The 20,947-nt window shown below is 35.0% G+C and overlaps 1 protein-coding gene across 2 annotated transcripts in view; it reads right to left on the bottom strand.

The window, feature by feature from the left end:
• Nucleotides 1-20,947, bottom strand: part of LOC143255009 (uncharacterized) — a 78,386-nt gene that overhangs the window by 33,488 nt on the left and 23,951 nt on the right. Inside the window, exon 1 of one of the 2 annotated variants that reach the window (XR_013030409.1) lies at nucleotides 11,579-12,082. The exons of the other annotated variant lie outside the window; for it this stretch is intronic. The gene's annotated coding sequence lies outside the window, so the exon portion shown is untranslated. Of the gene's footprint in view, nucleotides 1-11,578; nucleotides 12,083-20,947 lie in introns of those variants that run through there. 2 annotated transcript variants of the gene reach the window in all.

The following is a 20,947-nucleotide window of genomic DNA, read 5'->3' as shown; positions in this document are numbered from 1 at the left end:
AAAAACGAATAAAAGTTAATTAGGGGTTCGTAATTTGGTTGAGAAGAGAATAAAGCTATTTTAAAATCAACCACAATTTGTTTAACTGGAGAATTAAAATACAAACATATTCAGAATGCTCTGAAACCTAGTTTATCCTGCAAGAACATTTCGGTGAAGGATAATGAAGTAAAAACAGCTTAATAACATTTGCTGAACATGATAAATGCTTTTTAAAAATGTGTATTCAGTACGAGAAGTTTGTCAGTTTTGTTATTGCCGTTTATGGAAATACTGATAATGACGAATATTTGTTTTAATCCTTACTTCATTCTTTGTTTTTTGCTTGTTAAGTTTCGCGCAAAGTTAATCGAGGTGTTAGCCGTAACTAATTCTGAAATAGTAGAAGTAAAAGTGGCTAGCCAACATTACCCACCACCGAGGAGTAGTTGGATTGACCGTAAAAATTGGGTATTACCCCATAGCTGTAAAGATGAACTAGTTTAGTAGTGGGATTTGAACCCGTAACCCGTGAATTCTAATCGAATGTTCTAACCGCCAGCCCTGTTTTGATCATAAAAAGGACGGCAATGTTCACGATGAAAATACAACAATCTTATGTGACCTAAATATAATAATACTGTATATAAACATCCTTAGAAAAAAAAAAGTTATCTTTAAATACGAAGTCCATGAACTCACAACGCTTAAATCAGGAGATTCGGTTCCCTGCACCCCACAGATGGAGCTTTCTAGCTTTGCTGTAAAGTGTAAAGAAAGCAACTGCTGTACAAATACTTTCATTCATCTTATTCAATTACTAATATGACGTTTCGGCCTTAATCTTTCATCAGACATATAACGTGGACCCTGAAATAAGTGGCCTAGCATGGGAGGCCCGGCATGGCCAGGGAAGTTAAGGCGTTCGATTCGTAATCCGAGGGTCGCGGGTTCGTATCCCCGTCGCACTAAACATGCTAACTCTTTCAGCCGTGGGGGGAATTATAATGTGACGGTCAATCCCACTATTCGTTTGTAAAAGAGTAGCCAAAGAGTTGGTAGTGGATGGTTATGACTAGCTGCTTTGCATTTAGCCTTACATTGCTAAATTAGGGACGGCTAGCGCAGATAGCCTTCGAGTAGCTTTGCGCGAAATTCAAAACAAACAAACTTGGCATGGGCTGGTCACTCGACCTCTATAACTTCAAAATTAGTGACGGCTAGCGCCTCGAGTAATTTGGCCCGAAATATAATAAGGGAAAAAGTCAAGAATGAAGTAAAAGTTGGAGGAAGAGGGTTTCTAAAATCCAACATACCCAAATACCCATAAAGAAGAAGCGAGGCGAAGTAAAAAACCAAATTTTAAATCATTGTCAATACTTACATAAACAGTAATAACAGACAATTTTCTTACGACCAAAACGTAACATTTATTAATTCAACAAGCTTGTTTGTGATGAAAAAAAGCATTTATGTGGCATAAATTGTTTTCCTCATAAAATAATATTTTCTCCTACCCTTATATTCTGCATCTAATAAGCTCCCAATATTAAGTACATGCAATTTCAATATACCGCGGAATTATTGTAAATACATTAATATTAGATCCGATAGACCTGTGCGCATAGATAAGAAATACCGGTAAGTCAGATTAATTATAAATACACGTCGTGTTTGCATACATTTATGCCTTAAGTAGTCAGAGTAGCTTATGTGAGGAGCAGTTTACTTTCTGGTTACCACTTGCTGTTAATCAGATCACGCTTTCCCAAGAAGCAAGTTGAAGAAAGTCCAAACTAAACCTTTCACAACCGGCTGTGGCTTAATTTCATATTTGTGTGGCTATAACAACCGTACATGCTTTAGGTTTATACTCACTCGTGTATCTCTCACATGCGGCTGGGTCTAAGGGTGAATTACGTAGCTTTATGCAAGATTCGGTTCTTACTTATTGTCATCTTTTGCTGTTGTTCCATGAATTATACATATACAGAGATGCCAACTATTTCAAATGACTAAGCGTAATGATTGTAGACAGAGCCTGTTATCATTTGCGGCTACTAGGCCTGACCGATGTCTCTAAGCTGTTTATTATTATTATTATTATTATTATAACTATTATTATTTATTACTGTTATAGATTGCTCATTTATGACTGTGTTTTGTGTATTTAATAACGAGGCCTCTTTTTTTTCCCCATCTTGTGAACGATCGCTTTGGTGTTTTTATGCCGCTTAGAAAACGAGAAATACCCACCTACGAGAGCGCTGATTGGCTGACAAGTACTGATAACGTAACTATGGATTCCCCGACGTTCCCAGTATGGAGAAGTACTGCACTCAAACTATTGGTAGACGTCGGAGATACAATTTATTTTTAATTATTTCAAGCACAAATATAGTTATCGCAAGTAGTCATTTGGACTATATCTTTTATTTATTATCAAAAGATATTTGTATCTCATTAGAAATTTTCTTTTCATCTCTTTCAAGCCCTAGGGGAACAATTTATCACTTTATTGTATAGGCCTATATAATAATTTGGGTGTTGCAACAAGTCGTAATATTTGTGTGTATGAGCGTATAATCGTAATGTATACACCAAAATCATAATGATTACGCTCAAATTGTAATGGTTGGCATCTCTTCATCTGTGTTGAGGAACTACTTTTGTGTACAGCGCCACTTGCGATTTTCTTTAACAGGTGTAGGAAAGTTGTAATTCTAGTATGCAAATTATCGAACTTGGCTTACTGTATTATAACAAATTATCGTTTGCAAGTTAAATATAGTGCATCTTAACAGGTGAACATTCGGTTTCTGACTACCCCAGGTACGTTTATATATTTTCAGAGATCCCCCAGAGCGTTCGCAAGTTAATTAAAAAGTGCCAGTGTTGTACAAAGCTCAGATACTGTGTATGAAATGGTTCTAGAATCTAGATCGATAACAAGTTCGTTAATTTTTGACTGGTCTGAAGTTCTAATTTAATTTAACATATTCACTGTTCGCCAAATGTTGTAAATATTCTACATGTAACAAAAAATGTTAATACGTTTCATGTTATCGTTATCCATTTAATTTGTCATTGGACGTACCGTTTGTTCATTCCGTATCTTGTCAAACGGAAATTTCAAATGCAAGCAATATGTCAAAGTGCGAAATACTTACACAAGTGTTCAAATAAACTTAGGCCTAACTGTCAGCGGTATTTTAAACTTAACGATCTCAGTATATACGAAATGATCTTTTATGGCAGAAGAATCAACAATAATTTTAATTAATTGCATACCAATTGAGAATTCTTTATATAACCTTAATATCAGGGCATTTAAATGTAAAAAAATGCACCTTAACTTTTTTTTATACAGTAAGAATTAAACCAATCTTATTAACCTTTAATTTAACTGTAAACCTAATCTATATTAATATTTCAACGGTATTGGATACTGAGGCAAAAGACTATGGAGTTACCACATTTTTTCGCAAGAATAGGCGGAAGACTTTCGAAACGTCGTCCTCTACACTTGTGTCTCTACAACAGGCAGTTGCCGTCCATTCTACAAAGTTTCATCCTGAATACTTTACCCAAACAATCTATCAAAGTTTTGGTAATGTTTTAGTACCCTCATCACAGTCTCAAGAAAGATAATAAGATTGTTAAAACTCACTCAATTCGTCGACCAAGGGATTTAGTCCTAAGGTAAAAATAACGAGTAGAAAGGCTATACCAATGATGGTGACAGCCATCACACCGATAGCCCAAGTAATTCTAATATTCCTGTCTGTGTCCTGGAGACTAGTTAAGTTTTCTTCTGCTGCTTCGTTTGACATCTTCTCGACTTGTTTTTTTATTAATTAATACAGTTTCCTTTTTCTAACACATTAAGTCAACTAACCAACGTTTCCTTAGAACATGTACTTGTAAAAAGAGCACATACCCAATTTCTTACAAAAGTAACACGAACATAAAAACAACACGTAATATTTTGAAAAGGGTGACACGATTAAGACTAGAAATAATTACAGCACAGCATTCGTCCTAATCATTGGGGATATAATATGCGATTATTTTAATAAATGTGGGAAACGCCCCTAATAAATAGAATGAGCTCACATGGACACCATAACGCAATACATGTGCAAAAAAGGGGGGATGACCACATTAAGAGAGTCGAAGTAAGGAAATAACGAGACATTTATTTTTAAGGGGGGAGCAAATAACCACACTAAAATCAATTCGAACTAATCAGGGAGGGAATATGGGACATTGGTTTTGAAAAGAAGTGATAGAAATAGAACTGATCTAACTGTGAAGAGTTTCATAACCTCTCTTACAGAATGAGTGAAGTCAGCAGAGCCTCGGGCCTTCCTCCAGTTTTTATGTTTTCATATGAGTTAAGTGGTAAACAGTAGCTAACAATAATGGATAAGAGCCTTGTATATAGTAGCTCCGCTGGTTCTATGAGGCCTATTTATGTCACTATGAATAATAGGACAATTTATATATAAAAACGAGGACAAGAATAGTATATTACAGGAATTTTGCCCCATTTTGTAAAATCATTGGGTAAGTGAACATACAATGATCTTAAAGTTCAACTCCATTAATTATCTAATTTAAGAAGATCATCGTAATATTATTGTTATATTACGTATAAATTAATAAGCTGAAAACTTCGATTGCACAATATTTACTGATATAAAAAATATGACATGTAGAGATGCATTTACAGACTTGTTTTAAATATATAATTCAGTTGTTTAAGCGCGAAGCTACCCAACAAGCTACCTGTGTTCTGTCCACCATGTGGAATCGAATACCGGATATTAGCAATGTAAGTCCGTGAAGTTAATGCTGGCCCTTCCCTCTCAGACAACAATAAACTTTTTAAAGTCCTCTATCAAGACATGAACGCATTATTTCGAAATGCTACTAAAGAGTGTAAGCATTTTTGTATTAAAAAAAATCTCGTAAAGTGATAAAAACATCCGTTTTTAATAGTTTCAGCTGGAATCCCATATGTCATAGTAATTAATATGTAGAATCGGTTACTTATGTGGCACAGTAATTAACGTTATAACGTTTCGTTTTGAATTTACTTACTGAAAAAGTACATTTCATTACAATTTACAGCTTTTGCAATAAGTAACATTAGATTTTAAAACAGGTTTCGATCACTTTAAATTGTAATAAGATGAATCTATAATATGTTCTTTCGTTGGGCGGGTCCTTTCAAATTCTTAAAGTATTTAAAAATCGATTCCACGAAATAACAAATTAGTTTAATCCTTCTGTAAATTTTGTAGGCCTTACTTCAGGTACAACGTTTTCACTTTCGATAGAAATATACTCGCTTATGATATCACTATTAACGTACAAATAATCTTACCAGTACATTTCATAAGTATTCGATCAAGTGATCTGAATACTTCACTTGCTACACGATCTCCAAAATCACTGAGGTTCTTGTTTATAAAGTATTCTTGTTTCTAGGTATTTCTCAAAACCTCTCTATCATTAACATTGACGAACATGATACGTATTCTAGAACTATTTTTATAAATTTTCTATAGTTAGTATCATACTCGTGCAAGGAGTGCTTTCTAAGAAACAACTAAATTAAAACATTGGAAATAGGTTACATCATTAATAGGTAGAACATCTAAACCATACTACATAATCATTGTTATGTAAAAATACCCAATGACCAGGAGGTTAAGGCACTCAGCTCATAATCTGAGGGTCGCGAGTTCGAATCCCTGTCACATCAAACATGCTCGCCCTTTCAGCTATCGGGGTGTTATAATATGACAGTCAATCCCACTATTCGTGGGTGAAAGAGCAGCACAAGAGTTTGGCAGTGGGTGGTGATGACTAGCTGCTTTCCCTCTGGTCTCACACTGCTGAATTAGGGACGGTTAGCGCAGATACCCCTCGTGTAGCTTTTCGAAAAATTCGAAACAAAACAAAACACTCAATCATGTGACATAATAATTAATACGTAGAATCACTCAATTACATGACAATAACCAATATCTAAACTACAGATTAATATAATAATAACCGCATGTAGAACCGTTCAATTTGTCACTGATCCATATTACTTTGTATGGAAATTCATCTTCTTCATAAAACAGTTTCATGTTACCGCTAGATAGAGTATATAAGCTGTATATAACCGCGGGAAATCGAACACCGAATTTTAGTGTTGTAAGGCCGTAGACTGACCTCTGTTCTATCGAGAGACAGATTAGGTTAGCTGCACAATTGAATATCTGTGCTCTGTTCAATGCGGGGAATTGAGTCTTGGACTTCAGTGTTATAAGTCCGTGAACTTACCGCCGTCAGGTTACATGGCAGCTGTCATACAGTTTTGTTGTTATTTCTTTCCTATCGTTAAAATACGGTGTTACTTTTGATGAACCTTTTTACCACACTTTTCATTACATCGGATGCCATTTTTACACATATAAAAACAAACATATACACTAACGATAAATCATGTATACCTATCTTTCGTCATTGTATTAATGTACCTCTGATGTGTGAAAAAAACAACAAAACAAAAACGTAAAGATTATTTCTAACTGTTACAAACGCCGCATCAAAATATATCTAGACTTTTTATAACTGTGACGTGATGAAAATCTTTGGGAACGTAACTTACCCATGTTTGTTATCAAATATGCGGGTTGTTAATAATTGTAACATGATTCATAACCGTTTTTGTTATCAGATGTGTTAACACGCACAGCAGTTGCAGCAGTTTTTTGTATTATGAAAATCGTGTTCCTAATAGCGCTAAAGGTAATGGGAACAGCATTTCCAGACTGTTAATTAGAAGGTTTTGATTCTCGTCTCATTGCCCTCAAAATGCGCTCCGCATTTTTGGGTCTTGTTTGATAAGATGAAAGTAACTCGAGCGTAGGTGGTAAACGCTGTTCGCTAGTTCTTTACCTTTTAACTTATCAGATCAAAATTAGGGATGGCTATGTGCTGGTAGCCCTATAAGTTTTGCGCGAAACTTACAAAACAAAATAGGTGGTTACAGCGCTCGACTCGTAATGTGAGGGTCACGGGTTCGATTCCGCATCACACCAAACATGCTCGCCCTTTCAGCTGTGGAGAAGCTATAATGTGACGGTCCATCCTACTATTCGTTGGTAAAAGAGAAGCCCAAGAGTTGGTGGTTATGACAAGCTGTCATATCTCTAGTCTTACATCAGAGACGACTGGCACAGATACTCCTCGTGTAGCTTAGAGCGCAAAAAACGTACAACCTGAAAAAACAAAACTAGATACAGAAATGTATATCTATAAATATATAATATTATAATGTTGCAAAAAAATTAATTATAACCAACATTTCTTCGCACGCCTTTACAAGATTCGCGTTCGAAACACACAACGGAAGAATGCGTTGTTGCATTTGTTATATAATTTTCTATACTAAAAATATCATTCCTGCGTATTGTTTTATTCTTTATTCTAGGACTTTCTGTGAAAACAGCAGATGTGTTGAATTAATAGAAAACAACAGAATTAGTCTGCGTTAATAGCAGCAGCTAAAGTAACTTGTTTTCTTTTTTTTTTTGTATATATTTTCTCGGAATTCTTTAACTTTACTGGTTTCTTCACGCAAGCATAATATTTAGTATTAGCAGATGTTCCCTCAACTCTAACGCGCCATTCTTGAAGAAAATCCAAGTTTGTGCTGCAGCTGAAAACTATTTTAATTTCTTGCATGTATCCCCGAAACCGAAGTCAAATATCCGTCTTATAACAGTACCAGTCTTAAGCACAATCGACTGTGTTGGAGCCTCGTGTTATTTTGAACAAATAAGTGTTTTTTTTTTTTTTGGTATAATTATTTAGCTATGCTATCGAAATTGTTTATGCCCTTAAAAAATTAGGCCTTGATGTATAAAACAAAACAAAAAACATTCTATCGTTGGAAGTAAGGGAGGGATTTCGTTATCGAGAACACCATCTTTGATTTTATTTATTAATAGCGTTCATTCATAAAAACAAACCGATGCATTTTGTTTCATAGGTATTTATATAAAAGTAAGATTAAAATTTGAGTTTTATATTTTGTTTGTATCGAGGTAGAGTTTCAGAAATTCTGTCTTCTCTGACACCAAAACTTTCCCATTTTTGCCAGTCTTATGTATATCTAACACTTTAGGTTGTGTGTTGGAGTGTTAATCTGGGAATTCTTGGTTCACATTCTGTTGCTACAACAGAAAATGCGCTCCACACTTTGGGAAAGCGAATGCGCTATCAGACTGACGGACAAAAAAATCTTATTGTTTCGGAATTTTCTCGTAGATTTTTTATTTAGAGTTACACAAAAGAGCTATCTGCTCGAAGCTGTCACCATTTTTAAAATGACAGGTCAGAAGAAATGCAGCTAGTTAATAGTTCCAACCGTCGAGCCTTAGATTACTTTTATCTGGTTAATCAAAATTTCAATAATTTTATATAGGAAAGTCGAGTTTTCAATGTATACTTTTCTTAACATTAACATATTTCAAGGCATGTATACACATTTTCTTGCTTAGAAATCTGGCTAACAATGTGGCTTTAATGGCGTTTCGTTCAAGTTTACTGGATAAGGTGTCTCTTTAAGTTTATTTTATTACTAACACTAATAATTCAATCACTGTATTCTGCTTATTTCTCTATAGATAGCACAGTAAAAACTGTAACAAACTTAGTCCGTTTCTTTGCTTAAAGTTAAGCGCAAAGCTACACGACGGGTAAGCTGTGCTCCGCCAATCGCTGGTATAGAAATCCGCTTTTTAGCGGTGTGACACTGCAGACATATCGCTGGCCATTAGGTTGGGTTATTTCTGAAAACTCCTCAAATCTGACCAGATACTCTCAATGCATTGTCGGCGTAATCGTGGGAAAATAAATGTGAATTCCGTCTTCCCATGAGTAAGGCTGTGAAAATATCATTTTTGTATCATACAAAGTTAGCAGTCATTGTCTGCTTCTCTTTCAAAACAAACTTTGTTTTATTTTTATAACCTGAACACCTTCGTCACTGCCCATTTTGGTAAACAATTACCGGAAGTATACACCGGATATTTTGACTGCGCATAATCCACAATTCTATTGTTACATATTACAATATACCATGGACGAGCCTCCGATTTAATATGTTACGTATTATGATTTCACATAGTTGGAAACTTTAATTTTAATTTAAAAGTTAGTTTAATGTAGATATGTATCAAATTTATTATATTTGCCAGTAGGAGTGATACACACAGCTTTCGTTCTAAACACAAATGTATTTTAATATACAAACAACAATACAATTTGTAATAACGGTTATGGACCGGCCATGCCAGGTGGGTTAAGGTGTCCGAGGACGCGGGTTCGAATCCCGGTCGCACCAAACATGCTTGTCCTTTCAGCCGTGGGGGCGTTTTGATATGACAATCAATCCCACTATTCGTTGGTAAAAGAGTAGCCCAAGAGTCGGCGGTGGGTAGTGGTGACTAGCTGCTTTCCTTTTAGTCTTACACTGCTAAATTAAGGACGGCTATCGCAGATAGCTCTCGAGTAGCTTTGTGCGAAATTAAAAAAAAACAAAACATAACAAATAACAGTTATTACATATAATGGTGTATATACAAAAGTCTTACAAACGATATTGGATCTTCTATCTGATCTGGAACTAAATACTTTATCGACAGTCCACGATGAGTGAATTAATTCTGAATTGATATTGTTACACTTCGCTTAATGGCTAGCCTCACGCTATTTACAAGCTGACTTTTCTTCGAGTAAGGTTGTACCCCGCTGGTACAACGCTAAATCTACGGATTTGCAATCCCCCATCGCGTCCAAAGTAGAAGTGGAATCGCCTGTTTTAATTAATCAAGTTCCTAACGTACAATCGTTCGTTGAGAACACGAGACTAGAAAAACCGTTGGAAATTGTTCCCGCCACTGTTACAGAATCAGAAGTTGTAATTTCTTCCGAAAGTGGAAAAGAAGATAATGTTATGGACTACACGAATGTAACACGAATAAAGCTATCGATTGATGAAAATAAACCACAAGAACATGCAAAAGTAAAGCAGGTTCGTCTCACGAAAAATAGCAGGAAACATAATCAGAAAGATATTATTAATACAATGTAACATTCAAGTTAAAAGTATGCGTGGTTAATGTTAACGGTTTATTTAATATGTTTAAAATAGACAAAGTTTTAACTTTCCCTTTAATATGTTGTCATTTTATAAGGGTAAGATAAGAAAGAAAATAAGTTTTGATTATTCCAGGTATGTTATTCGAAATGATGTTGTTTTTTTTAATTCTAAACTTGTTTGTCCTTGTTCACAACGTTACATTATTGTGTGTCATTTGATATGAGAAATTACATATAGTATTCGGTGCATTCAATTGTATATAACTGTGTATTTGATTGTTGTACTTGTTTTGTATGTAATTTATGTGATTATGAGGCCTCTTCAAGAGGTTTATAAATTAAAAAAACAACAAACGGATTTGCAACGCTAAAATCATGAATTCGTTTCCCCACGGTGGACTCAGCAGATAGCCCGATGTTGCTTTGTTATAAGAAAACACACGCACACCCCGATGAAGATATCTAATGTCATCGTAGAAATACTAAAGTCCGAAGTTAATTCACTGAAATTAAACGATTTTTAATATTTGAAATCAATAAATGTTCCTGGTCAAATATCTGCAGTTTCTCGATTAAAAAGAGTTTATCACAGTTATAGTTTCTGAGGTTTTTAGTATACTAACTGTAACAAACAGCTATATTCTGAAAATTGTGTCTTGACCCGTCGATTTATAAACTTTAGACAACGTTCTCGAAAGTTCAGTTGTCAACAATATAAAACATGCACTGTTGATTCTCACCCTTGAGAATCTTCTATAAATTTAGAGAATAGGCGGGACTTTCACAATACATATTTAACAAAAAGGTAGATACATTTCTCAATATATATTAAACTGAAACAAACACAGATATTAAAATAAATATATTGAATCCTTTACACTATTGTTTACATTGGTCATCTGTAACAGTGGGAATTTGATACGTTTTCTTCATTAGACGTATTAAAGCCATCGTAAATCAATCGTAGTGAGATAAAGAGCGCTGAATTATTCAAATTACATCACTACATGGTCAGTAAAACCTCGCGTGGATCTCTTGTCATTGTGGCAAATGGAAAATTATTAAAGCTGCAGCTGTTGGTCAACAACCTTTTGTATTTGTTGCCCTTTTTTCTTTCATATTGAAAGATTGTTTTCGACTCATATAATTTAAGGAGGCGTACAATTTGCTCACTTCGTCCACTTTAATAAGAAAACAAATAGAAAAAAATATATATTGATTTTAAACTAATTTTAGCCAAAGAAGTCGAATTCTCAAACTGTCTGATCGAGTTTGCATTGGTAGGTAACGCACATTTGAAGGGTTTGTGGAGATTTTCCAGAAACAAAATAATGTACCTGGTTTTTCTGTCTAAGACACTTTCTTATTTAGTGTAAGTTGAAATAATTTAAAAGCCTTAAAGAATAAAATCAAGAAAGACAATAATGACCTTGAGTGTGACCTGGTAGTTAGAGCAATCGACTTGAAAGCAGTGGATCACGGGTTCGAATCCTATCACCAAATATCCCTGAACTTAGTTGGAGCGTTATAATGTAACAGACAGTTAATCCTAGCCTCTGTTGGAAAAAGAGGTAGCCCACGAGTTGAGAGTTGATAGTGTCGACTAGATGCGTTTTCTTTAGTCCGTTACTTCCGGCCCGGCATGGCCAGGTGGTAAAGGCACTCGACTCGTAATCCGAGGGTCGCGGGTTCGAATCCCCGTCACGCCAAACATGCTCGCCCTTTCAGCCGTAGGGGCGTTATAATTCGATGGCCAATCCCACTATTCGTTGGTAAAAGAGTTGGCGGTGGGTGGTGATGACTAGCTGCTTTCTCTCTAATCTTACACTGCTAAATTAGGGATGGCTAGCACAGCTATCCCTCGTGTAGCATTGCGCGAAATTTAAAACAAACCAAACTGTCGCTTCTAAATTAGGGACGACTAGCACGGATAGTTTCCTCGTAACTTTGTGCAAAACTCCAAAAACAAACTGCGTGAATATTCTGAAAATAAAAAAACAAGAACCAGAAGAATAGCCTTGAGTGATTCCTGAAGAATTTCACAAAACCCTAAGCTCGTTGCCAAAAGTTAAAGGTTTCTACTTGTGCCTTTTGACATAAATAGATGATAAAAATCCGCGAAAAAACAAAGACGTTGACTATTGTAAAAGGTTTTCGTTTAATTACCTTAGTTTAGCATAATTTAGCTCAACAAATGATTGGAGATGACAGTTGTGAACTAGAAATTGATGAACTCAGGGAAACCAGCCAATCAACAGCCGGTAGTACCCACAACAAACGCTAAGAAATAAACTGTTACGCTTATAACGCACGCACACACACACCTTATAATTGCGAGAAATATTTTGTGGCGGTCGCATGGATTCCAAACAGGGTTACCGGTACTGAAATTAAGAGGGCCGCCTCGCGCCCATACAGTCGTAAAATGTTACTTGTTCGTACAGTACCTTTCTTTTTAGGGTTAAAAAGAGCCAAACAAAAACATATTATATTGTATAGCTTCTCTTCTATGAGAATAGTTTTCGGTACAAAATACGGTCCTTTGTCATCATAAGTTGAAAAACTACTACACGATAACCGTGATTCAACATCTCGTTCTCTGCTTCATCATATTCCATGTGATTAAACGAGATCCTTGTTTATATATACTCAACAACTTTACAACGTCAAAGCAGTAGATACTGTTTCCATGACAACCAGTGGCGGATGATATCAAAAAATGTTGTCGAGTTACACCACTCAGCAGAGAAGGAGTGGTAATCTAACGTTCTAACCACTAGATGACAGTTATAATATTTCATTACAATCAGTTTATTCACTTACGAAAGCTGTGACAGACTTAACGTTTCAAAAGTACCGATGTTGCAAAAGATAGGCTTTTGATGAATTATCAAGATATTTTTAACTGCATGTATAGAAGAAGCTTTATATCACTTTCACTTAATGCGATAATCGCGATGGTTAGAAAGTTTAGAGGTTTTTTATTAGTTTCTTCAAGCAGTACAATTCAAGATGTCAGCGACCATTTATCACAAGTTACAGAAATTACTTGCTGTTAATTCAGGAATAATAGATAGTGAGTTGTTTGTTTGTTTTATGAATTTCACGCAAAGCTACAGGAGGGCTACATGCGATAACCGTCTCTAATTTAACAGTGTAAGACTAGAGAGAGGGCAGCTAGTCATCACCACCCACTGCCAACTCTTTTACCAATGAATAGTGGGATTAGCCGTCACATTATACCGCCCACACGGCTGAAAGGGCGAGCATGTTTCGTGTGACGGAGAGAGTGAGCTGGTATTTACAAAGAATATTTACAATTCTCCACCAGGATGTATTTGGTTTTTGGGTATCGAAACTTGATTTGTAGCGTCATAAGCACGCATACTTTTCGCCGAGCCAACTAGGAGCCACTAGAATAGATTTACAATGTTTGTTTAGTAATTTATCTCAGCAACTTTTAAGCAAAAGAAAAATGCCTTTAAATGTGGTTCTTTGTGTCGTTGTTCATGGATTTCTTGTAATTATTTTCGGTAGAAATATTCATATTATGTTTCGACTATATGTTAAAAGTAAAATTTTAATATATAAAATCCTACTTACCATAAAAGTATTGTATTTCTTTTAAATATAAACGTCTTTAGTACCATAAATACGATAACCACCGACCCCACAGGATTATCCAGTGTGTTCGATTGATAAAAGATTTCTCGTTTTTTTTTATTTTAAGAAAACTAGTAATTTATTTTTAACTAAAATAATTTATATTTACCACATTACATCGATTGTATTTTGAATAAAAGGTCTTTAAAATTGTTACCAAAATCAAGTCACATAACAGCACATAAAACGAATTTGTTCCACATGAATCTTAACCTAACGTCAGATTTGCTTGAACTTATTCTTATCTCGGAGGATCAACAATTATTTGCAAACATTCGGGGTGCTATCCTCACAATCGACAGAACTCAGTTTGTTTGCGCTAAGACAATAGCAACAGTTGAATATGTTAGTTTTTTACTTTTCACGTATTTTACAAAGAAAAATGAAAGTTTTCTCTATGCTTGTTGAAGTCCTTTTTGACCTTTTAAAGCTCCCTTCCCATTTCAAAGAGCTAAGTGCCAAACTATGTTTCAGACTCCCTAGCTACTTCTATAAACGTTCTTTAATGTTCCCATCGATGTCTTTTCTACATCATTTTAACTACCTTGTGTCAGGAATAAGAAACTTTCTGAACCAGTCATGACTTCTATGTGGGCCACAGTCATTAAGAGGAATGACTTATCGGTTTTGTAAGGGAATACTGCCAACCATAATAAATTATTCTTACTTTCCTTGTCTTTCTAATCGCCGATTGAGCTCAGATCCTGCCAAGTCTGTATTTGACGAGGTCAGCATTTTGCATCATTATATCGATCTCATTTAATCCCTACTTACGACTGAAATAACATGATGAACTACAACGAGGTCAAAGATTTTATATAACCTAAAGTTCTAAGCAAAATAAGCAACGTGGAGAATATAAAAAAAGGCTTTTCGCTGTCTCACCAGCTTGCATATTTACGTATTTAGTTCAGACCTCCTTGTATGTAAAATAAATAATATATTTGAGATTCTCTGGTGAACCTAAAAAAAAAAAATGGAGAAAGAATCACATAAACCCCTCAATGTTTTACGACTGTATTATATGGAGTTTCGAATTATCAGCTATAACTTAATTTGGAAAAGTAACGAAAAGAAAGACGATAAAGTATCCATTATTTTATTTTAAATAAAACGCAAAAATTACAAAAATAACTTGTCGTGAGAAGAGGAAACCATAAAATCCACTTTAAATACAAGTTCAGAGCTCTTGAATGGATTATTTATTTTCAACTTCATTACAACGTTTCGACCACTAGTGCGACCATTATCAGGGTATTATAGTTCATTGTATAAAATATATTCCAGCAAATATAAAGATGAACTTTTTATTTTACCGTATAAGACTATAGGGAAGACAGCCAGTCAACACCATCCATCGCCAACTCTTGGACTACTCTTTTAGCAACGAATAGTGGGATTGATCGTAAGATTATAACGCCCTCGTGGTTGAAAGGGCGAGCATGTTTGGTGTAACGGGGATTCGAACCTGCGACCCTCGGTTGCGAGTCGAGTGCTCCTATATAATTTGGCCATGTCAGGCCAAAACATACATCTCGGCTATTAAATTAACTATCAGTGTAAGGTGCTGACACTCTATGAGAGACAAACATGTTTATCCCATGCACACTTTGTGACACATACACTGATTATTTATTTTACTACTTCAATGTAATTTATAGTAATTGGAGGACACAAGGAAATATATTGTTTATATATATATATATATATATATATATGTATGATTTACTGATAAATGGGACAACACAAATTTTATTTGTTAATTATTAATCAGTAATTAATTTTTAAATTAATTAAATTTTGTATTATCTTACAAATAGTAGCCTATATTATCTACTTGTTCAGAAAAAACAACAACATTAACAACATGTGTCAACATTAAACGTTGTACTTTCACTTAAATTATGGTTCATGTGCTTTTGTCTCTCTTTTTTTTTTCTCCGAAAACAACAACACAAATTTAATATTTATGTAACAATATCAAATGTTGTAACATTTCAACTGGATAACTGAATAATTTTACCTTCAAAATAATTAAATGTTTTGTCACCCAGGGATACAGGAGTAAGTCTACGGATTTACAACGTTAAAATAAGGGGTGCGACGCCCTTCGGTGAATACAGCAGATAGCTCAATGTAGCTTTGCTATAAGAAACACAAACATAATTTGTTTTACCATTTCACAAATCTTTGTCCATATTATCTTTTTGTTCAGAAATAAACAATAGTTAATTTGATGTGTCAACATTAAACGTTGTACCTTTTCACAAATTATGACCTTTGCTGTTGTTTCTGCCTATATACATACAAAAGAAAAGATTGTACTCACGTTGCTCGTCAATTTGTGGGGTCAAAGACATCGTGACGATAATAAGAACAATCGCAATAAGAAACAGCACTCCACTCACTATTCCAACTACTATGGACACTCCCCTGGTGTCTGAGTCCTCTCTGTATGCATGGTCAACTTCTTGCGTGTCATCGTCAGGTTCCGACGATACAACTCGAGAAGATGCATTCTTACCCTTTGACATTTCTTTGGTTAGGGTCAACAGAACCCCCTCGGGACTGTGTTTTTAATGGGGAAAAAAGATGAAGAATGAGAAATAGTACGTTTTAAGTGCGTCTGAGTGTGACAGTTGTTGTTACAAAGTGGGGACAAAATCGGTTGGACAAACTTCAACGTTATTTTTATCTGCGCCTATTTTCGTATGTGCTGCCTCTGAGAATCCACTGCTTTAACAAAGCATCGAATGTTCTCTTTCTAATCTATCGTTCTATACGTTGCTGTCTTCCCTCTCGTATTTTTCTTTCCTAGCACAATTGTATATTAAATTAAAGTTACAAAACGTCTTGACGTTTGGAAACAGTCGCTAGAGTTTTTCTTCTTTTATCAACATGCTGCAATACGAAACGTTGCCGTTTCGCATGAAAATGTAATCTTTAAAACCTATTCGCTTCCTTTTACGCATCAACGCATGCTATAGTGCCTACCTGCGTACACCTGTTTTCGAACATCATGTCTTCCATGCATGAATACCGCGCATGCGCAAAACCGACAACATAAAATCAATATTATATCCTTCCGAAGAAAAGCAAATATAAAGCAGAAAGGATACAAAGACGTGCGTACAACCTTCTAAACTTTAAGGAACAAGTGGGTTTCAAAATTGTTACTGTGTTAAGCTCTGACGATTCATGCTTTAACGATGTAAATCTAATGCTGGTTTTCATCCACGAAGATTTGACCTCAGTAAGGACGTTATTTATACATTTACAAAAACACAAATCCCTTACTTATCACTAAAATGTGGTTTCGATCAGGAGATTATCCATTGATTTACGGAAACACAAATCCCTTACCAGAAAAATTTGGTCTCAGTGAGGAAATGATCTGTACACTTGTGGGAATCCAAAAATCCGGTATCGTCTACTTAGACGACACTGCAAATTAAAATAAAAGGCAAATTATTCCCCTGAAGAAAACACAGGTTTTCTGTATAACTTCTACCCCACACTATGTTAAATGGTTAAGTATAGGAACAGCACTAAAGACAGGTTTTGATGTAGGGGAGGGTTGGCCCTAGCTACTCCAAAGTATGCCTTAACCATCTCAATCAGCGTTTTGGACATGCAGGTGATTTTAAAATATTGATGGCAAAGCCACGCCATCGATATTCTGTCTGACTCACCTCATCCCCCCCCCTCAGCCTTGAAAAGGCTGGTGGCGAACCTGATAAGTAAAACTAGCAATACTAACTTTAACATCTGCCACACATGCCAGCTCGGCATCTTGATGTGAATATCAGAAAAATGAGTAATTCTGGAATGATTTCGGTTATTTTGAATAGACAAAACGAACACATTTGGCACTATTTTTGAAGTCTTTGTAGTTGAATCCCTGACTTGATCTAATACCACGAGAACCAGCATGACGAGGATAACGTAAAGTAAAATGACGTAACAATGAAGTTTACTTACAGTGTTCTAGATGCAGCTGTAAATGTGTGAGTTTAAGTGTAGCATTAAGCTAAACCACTGATTCGAAGATATCCCAGTCGATTGAATATACCAACTGAATCCCACATGGACAGCAGAACGTAATAAAACTGTCACAATAGTATTGTTATCTTCAAAAAGGAAGATTGAAATGATGTATAAAAAATGATTAGTTTCGATGTATTGTGAAATTAAAGCCACAATAAAGCTGAAAGATGCAGTGTTGAAGTTGAATTCAACTTCAACATATACTTAAACTAAACATATCACTTCTGTAAATACAAAAAGAATGGTATAATGTCCAGTATCGTATCACCATAGAGTAATCTATATATATATTACCAGTACCGTGTCACGATAGTATAATCTATATATATATTACCAGTACCGTGTCACGATAGTATAATCTATATATATTTCACCATTTCATTAATATTTAGTGTTTTTGTCGTTGTTTTAGAAGTTATGTCAACCTTTATTCATTGAGATCTATTGAAATCATCCTAAGTCACTTGTTTCCTAAACGACTTCCCTGTTGATCAACCTAGACTTACTACTCAAAGATGCAATATGGTTCGTGTGAGAAGCGTTGAAACAAAAAAAAAAAGCACACAGAAAATTCGTTAAGATAAGGATTACCAAATAAAATAAATCGTTATGATTTAACAAAACTGTCTCTTGTAACAAATCTTGCATTGAGTAATTTTGTCAAACTCCTCACGTGATAGCTCCTGTTGGACACACCCTCGTATATTTCATTTGGTAAAGAGAGTTATCATGTCACGTGTTATCTTCGTATAAGATATATTACCACCATTTCAATGCTACTTCATGAGATAAACCATTATTATGCCTTGTCTTTCTCATCCAGTTACTGTAGCATATTACTTTGTATGTAAATTACTAACAACATTCATTTAAACTGGCTATTATTATTATTCTTTTTCAATGGGAGTGTCCAGACAATTGAAACTTCACTATAAATTTAACATTAGGAGAAACGTGCTGGTTTTTTAAACTTTAAATACACATTTACATTGAAGGGATCGCTACTTAAACTATAAAGGAACATCGTGTTTAAATTACGAAGTTAAAACTGGTTTTCTGAAGGTCATGTCAGGCAACGTCTTCCACTCGAAAGAAAAACGAACTTGTGATCTGTCTTCAGGTTTATAGTGTATAAAAATGAAGATCATGTTTTGAGCAAGAACTCTGAGATGTTGTTTCGCTATTCTGTTAATATCAGATGTGCAGTGTAGAAAACTATCACTTGGGAGACGGTAATTCCAGACTTGAGGAAGAAGGTTATATGTCACCAACAACTTAAATATGTCGAACTTCGTCATACAGTTCCTGTCATCTAAGAAATCGTAGCATATTCTTGAAAAAGATTGTGTTGATATATTCCTTGAAAGTGTTTTTTGGTTGTTTTTTTTAATTTCGTGCAAAGCTTTTATTAACGAATAGTGGGATTGACCGTCATATTATAACGCCCCTACGGATGAAAGGTCGAGCGTGTTTGGTGTGACGGGAATTCGAATCCGCGGCTTTCAGATTGCGAGTCCAATGCCTTAATCACCTGGCCATGTCGAGATCCCTTGTACAGGCATCTTTGAATTGATGTAGAGAGTATAACAAATTCTAAAAAGAGAGTGTGTATTGGTATGTTCCATGTTGCCTTGAGAGTGTATACACTGTGTAGACATATTTGGATTGATGTTAAAATTATAAATTCTAGAGAGAGTGTGTGTATATTGGTAATGTTCCATGGTGCTTTGAGAGTGTATACACTGTGTAGACATATTTGGATTCATGTAAAAATTATAAATTCTAGAGAGTGTATATGTATATTGATATGTTCCATGATGTCTTAAGAGTGTATATATAAGTTTGATTTAATGTTTCAGGTATTAAGTAAGTGATATATTTGTGCGGTGAAAACAAGTATATACGCCATACTTCAAGAAACTCGTTAAACCTCTTACTTCTGACGAAAGAAGTTTCAGCTCCCAAGTGTATTCGGATTATTGATTTTCTTGAACTGTATTTAAAGAGTCTTATAGTAAATGATTATTGAGTCAGAAATATACAAAGCAGCTTTAACTAAATCATTTAAAATTGTATAAAAGTATCAAAATAACTTTAACATAACTATTTTTGTTTCTGTAAATACGCTTTAAACAATACAATTACTTGCCTATACACCGGTGACGTCTTCTAGAGTATGTAGTAGATATAATTAATTTATTATACCTTAGCCTTTAATAAATAAATGTAATTTTTTGTTCTAAATATAATTGTAAATATGTCCTTGTTGTTTTTTAATGCATATAATTCACGGTGCTGAAATTCAGCATGCGGTTAAAAAAGGTTTTAACGTATTAACAGAGACTGACTTTACACGAACGACAAGGATTTTCTACAATAAGAACTATTATTGATATAGGAATGAATGACCGCTTTTCGATGGTCAACAAACTGGAACGAAACGTCCAACACTAAAACCAAACGGTACGTTATGAGTAACACTATAATTGACAAAGTCGACGAAATAAAACATTTTCATGCTTGGAACTTTATGTTTTACAGTAGATGGCGCGCAGAAAACTTAACAAAGTTCAGTTTGTTTCTTTGAAGTAAAGCACAAAACTGCACAGTTGGCTATTTGTGCTCTGCCCACAACGGGTATCGAAACCAGGTTTCAAGTGTTTCAAGTACAGACATGCCGCTGTGCCTCTGGGGGGAAGGTTCAGTCTTGTCAAACGAATGCAAAAGATAATTTGCGATTTGTTGTTTTGTGTGGTTTTTTTTTACTTGCTGAAAATTGTTTTTTAGCGGAGAACTACACAACAGGCTGTCTGCGCTCTGTTCACTACATGAAATCAAACTCTGGATTTTACCGTTTTGAAATTACGTTGGCTCACTGGGGGGAATTTATTGGTAAGATAAAAAATGTTGTATTAATTTGTAATACTTCTCTACCAAGTACATGCTTCAGATGTGTTGAGAAGATTGTGTAGGAACGTGGCTCGTGTTAATTATTTAGTATTAACGTATGGTTATTGAGTATATCTGTATCCAGTGAGCTTTTCATAAAGGAGACCGTATTTGGCCAAGTGGCTAGCCTGCCCAGACT

The sequence above is a fragment of the Tachypleus tridentatus genome, chromosome 7 (assembly GCF_004210375.1).
Source record: "Tachypleus tridentatus isolate NWPU-2018 chromosome 7, ASM421037v1, whole genome shotgun sequence".
Classification (NCBI taxonomy): Eukaryota; Metazoa; Arthropoda; class Merostomata; order Xiphosura; family Limulidae; genus Tachypleus; species Tachypleus tridentatus.
Note: the sequence above shows the minus strand (reverse complement) of the source record. Positions and strands in the feature narration are given on the sequence as shown.